The following is a 5337-nucleotide window of genomic DNA, read 5'->3' on the forward strand; positions in this document are numbered from 1 at the left end:
TACTCCCCCCTGAGCTTCACTCAATAGGTGGAGTGGTATTGCGTTTAGCGGTGTCTCTTTCTGACGGCCCCACATGGGCGGGTCACTGTGTAATATTGCTTTTTCTTATTGAATAAAATGGCTGACCTCCTTCTACTAAAAAAAAAAAACTTTACATACGCAATAAATACATAGATAGTCTCAAATTTTCAATTATATGGATTGCACAAAATTCTTTTATGTCTATTAATGTGGTCTAACTTGTTTATTAGCTGTATAGCAAAAAATACCTTCCATAAGCAACAAGGTAGAGGAAATAGATTTTATCAAAATTGACCATTGGATGTTATCATGATAAGAATAAATGTTTATGGTCCGAATTTTAGCTATTTTCATCGTCGTTTGGGTCTTCATCTATTAGGTTAACCCTAAACCCTAAATATCACATAAAACTAATATGCTCATAACCACTCATTCGTAACTTCTTTTTTCGATCTGTCACCTCTCACATTCTCGTGGATATGAGTTATATCAACCATTGTAAAAATTTTCAGAAGTTTATCTCCTCATGGTTCAATTCTCCTTGTGGAAGTATAAGTGTATAAATAGTTGACCGCTTTATTTGATGTCGAAATGATGGCGGATAGGTTAATTTTTATACACATTACCTATTAATACACTATAAATAGATGAGTCATGTCAAAATTATCGATTTTTAGTTTCAATTTTTTGGATCGCACCAAAATCCTTATATGCCTACTAATGTGGTCTAAATTGTTTATTAGTTGTATAAATAAATATATATATATATATATATATATATATATATATATATATATATATATATATATACGTGTCACACACACCTTCCATAAGCAACAAGGTGGAGGAAATATAGTTTATTAAAATCGACTGTTGGATATTATCATGATAAGAAGAAATATTTATGGTCAAAATTTTAGCTATTTTAGTCGTCGTTTGGGTCTTGATCTACTAGGTCAACCCTAAACCCTAAATACCACATAAAACTAATATGCTCATAACCGCTCATTCACAACTTCTTTTCTCGATCTGTTAGCTCTCACACTCTCATGGGTATGAGCTCTATCAACCAATGTCAAAATTTCAGAAAGTTTATCTCCTCGTGGTTCAGCTCCCCTTAGGGAAGCATAAGTGTATAAAGAGTTGACCACTTTGTTTGATGTCGAAATGACGACGGATCGGGTTAATTTTTTCACACAGTGTTTGAACCAAAAGCTCGGGAGCCGAGTGTAGTACCGCGACCACAACGGTTACGAAACCAGCCAAGCAAGGGTAACGCCCTCGCAAACCAGCCAAGCTAAAGTCACGCTTTAGCAAGTTCTCCCCACTTCTCAGTGATTTTCGCTTTGCTCGATCTACGACGTCGAGTATCGATTGTGTAATTTTGAAGAAGCTTAGCAAAAGTCCTCACCACGAGGCACAAAGAATCCCGCGATGAGGTTGGTGCTCTCCTCGTCCACAATCGCTCAAAAGAAGTCAGGTCAAGGGACACACCCGACGACCGCACCCGAATGGTGCTGGCACGCTCGCGCAGAAAAGAGACTGTTGACCAGCTGCAACAAAACTGGAGCCAAACATTTTGGCACGCCCAGTGGGACAGTAGTAATTACTAAATATTCATCATTGGGAAGTCAGACGGTAACCCTTACCAAAAGGTTTATGTCAACTGCCTGAAACACAGGACCTCCAGTTACAACCCACATCGTCGTGTGGATTGTCGTGGTCTTTCTGAAGAGCAAGTAATTCGAAGATGTCAACTGCCATCATCCGAGATGTCAACTGAACAAGGAGGAAGTCCTCAGCCCGCCACTGAGGGCGGAAATATTCTCATCATCCAGCCAGATGAGGGAGAAGACACGTCTGATACCACTAGCTTGGTTGAAGACGAGATAATAACATATGGCTATGTGCCTATCCCCATCCCAGGGAATGCGAGCATAGAAGAACAGCTTGAGATCTTTCAAAAGAATAATGCCTCATTCTATGAAAAGTTCAACAAAGTCCTCGCGGCGCAAAGAGAGAGCTTCGAGGACGCTATGAGCACGTTCTGGAAATCCGAGCGTGATTCACGGCAAACACATGGGCGTTTGGGGCATCTGACGAGACAAACCCAGGAGAACCATGAGCAACTCGTGGGTACGATAGCTGCCCAGGCCGTCCAGACCATAAATATTGCTTCAGAGCAGGTGGGTATTCACAAGGAATGTTCCAGCTTGGCTACTCAAGTCAGTTCGCAGCAAGGCGAATTGGAAAATCAGGAAGCTTCAAGCAAAGATGGCATTTCTGAGATTGAATTGCCTGAAGGAGGCGATCAATCTAAGGACGAAAACCTTCGTCTAGGCCAGCCCATTGAAGAAGAAATCAGCTTGCCCATTGGTGAATCATAGCCCTACATAGAGGCTGCATATGGAGAAGAGGATCAACAAGATTGTTCTTCTGACAAGAAAATTGTCTCTGGACAGATAGCTGATTTCTCCACTCATCAAGCTAAATACGTGGATATTGGTTAGATGCATGGGGGGCAAGGTACTGCCCATGCTCACCCCCTTGATAACCAAAAGCAGATGCGTGATCAATTTAATTATGATTCGGCTGCTGGACGTCATCTTGGTCAAGGAGATGGTCAAAGTCTTGGTCCATTCAATTATCAACTAAGGTATGGCTCACTTGATTATCAATCTAACTTTGGCTATGTTACTGGACGTCGCGGTGGAAAAGATCAAAGTCATGGCCAACTTAATTTTCAATTAAGTTATGGTCTTGGAAAGCCAACATGTGGCTTTATTGATCAATTCAAGCTGAGGTTTTTCATCAGTGCTTCAAGGCCAGGTGGTGGCTTTGATATATGTGGAGGGCACAGTTACAACCCACGTTGCATGAATGGCCAAAACAATTATTCTAGTGGCCAAGTTGTCCTTCGTGACTGTAAATTTAAGTATCATCAATACAAGTTAACTCTTGTTTACAATTATCCAGCTCCAAATTTCTTGCAAAAGAAATTTGTCTATGATACTAAACAGTCCATAGAGGCGTCTCAATATGATGCCTAGAAAGAATATAGAGGCAAACAAATATTTGATATGCCTATTTTCGAAGAAGAGATCAATTCATCGAATTTTGGTGATTCTATATTTGATCTCGATGCGAAGCCAATTTATGATAAATATGATGATAATTATAATTTGATTATTGGTTTCAAAAATCATATGAAGGAGTTCAAGTTCTTTGAAGCTCTTGATGTGGAGAATTCAGACCAGCAAGTGGTCAAATGCAAAAGCCAATTCGTGGCTTATTCTGAAGACACCATGTTCTATGATATGGTAGTTGGTAACAAAGCCGATCTATACTCATCTTCATCTCCAAAATTGCAATTGAAGTTCATGCTTCGCCAACCAACAAGGATACTTGGGAGGCAAGATTACCCCTCTCACGAGCCAAATTCCTCCAAATTCTTCAACACGAAGTATCTTTGTTCTTTTCCTACAAGCTCTCACAGGAGGAATTTTTACCCTACAAATTTTGATACATCGGAGCTTGGAGTGAAGCATAGATGGTCTCCCCCGTGATCTTGTAGAGGTTAGCCAAATATGCTACTGTTAGCCTCTTTCTTTGCTTCTTTTCTGTCACTTTTTCAGTTTGTAGTTTTCTTCAAGTCTTGTCCCTCACACTATTTCTCTTCATTAATTTTTGTCTCCACCATCATTCCACCATTGTTTAGTCTAGTATCCTTGGAAAGTTTACATATCAGTCACCCACTTAAACAACCCATATCGATCCCATCACTTAATTTTTGTTTCTCCTTGTTCTTTTCTTTCCTTTCTCTCACCTTGTGTCAGATCAAACTTTTTATCTTTTTCTTTCTTTTCTCTCACCACACTCTCCCTTTCAATAAGGAGATAGTCATCTTTATTAAAAGATAGTTTGATAGTTTCTAGGGAGAGAAATAGTGCCTCTTCGCAAGGAGGATCTTCGTAAAAAAAAAAAAAAAAGGACTAAATTCAGTTTAACCCCTCCAACTTTAGGGCAAACATCAGTTTGGTCCCTGATCTTTTTTTTTAATCATGATCGTCCCTGCATTTCCAATTTTCATCACATGCGTCCAAATTCTAAAATTCGATCCAAACATGACGTCACATGCTGAGTTGGCCCCGACATGAGGGCCCACTTTTCAGATATTGACTTTGAATTTGGACAAAATGTCCAGACTACCCTTGTTACCCTAAAAACAGGAAACAATGGCCGACTCCCTCTCTTCTTCCTCCTCCTACTCCACCATGAAAGACAGAGAAACCAATTACCCCACTGCTCTCTCCACCCAGCTCCTCCGTTCCCACTCTTCTGAAATCCCGCTCATCACACCTTCAAAGGCAAAAGGGCCTTAATCAAGGCTCGCCAACCTCCGAACCCAGCTCATTGACTTCACTGACTTCCCCACCTCCACCACTAACCCTCTCGCTCTAGATCTGCTTCTTTCATCTCCATCAGAACCCAAAAGAACAAGGTCAGACACAACAAATTATCAAACTCTAATGCTCTTACCATTTCCAAAAATCTCTCAGCAAACCAAACAACCTCTGAATCAAATCCAGATGAACACCACCAAGGTCTACCCCGATTCTGAAACCCCATAATACATGGAAACGAATTGAATCGAAACCCAAATCCAATCGCAAAACAAAGGAAACATAATCAAAATTGCAAAGCAAATCGAGCCATCGATTTCGATAGTGTCAAAATCGGAAATTGGAATCGAAGACAGCGCCGCCGATATCTCCGCAAAGCAAATCCGCCTGCGTCTCCTTCTTCATTTGACAGCGCTGCTGATATCTCCGCCCTCGCGCCCTCATGATCTCCACGCGCCTGCTTCTCTAGCTGCTTCACTTCCGCCTATCAATCAGAGCCTGAAATTCAGCCCCAATTCCATCCCTATTTCTGCCGCCGACTTCTGCCCCATCGATCCAGCTCAGGCCACTAAATCTCAGCCACCATTCAACTCGATTGCCGCCGTGACTTGATATTTTCCCAGACGGCTTCGACGGGAGCTGACGGATCACACCGGCCTCCCCAAAGCTGGGCGAGTTGCAAATCTGGGAATTCGGGGATTTCGAGGTTTGAGAGTTTATGGCGTTGGAGTCCAGATGCAATTGAGGAGAAGGTGCAGGAGGGCGTGCGGTGGCCGGAATCTTAACCTTGAGGACGGAGGAGGATTGAGAAGCTGTTGGATCGATTTTGTTTTAGGCTTTGGAGAGATGAGAGAGATGCAAAGCGAAGCAGAAGAGAGAAAATACAAAGAAAACGAAGAGAAAAAAAATAGAA

This window comes from Rosa rugosa, chromosome 5 (assembly GCF_958449725.1).
Source record: "Rosa rugosa chromosome 5, drRosRugo1.1, whole genome shotgun sequence".
Classification (NCBI taxonomy): Eukaryota; Viridiplantae; Streptophyta; class Magnoliopsida; order Rosales; family Rosaceae; genus Rosa; species Rosa rugosa.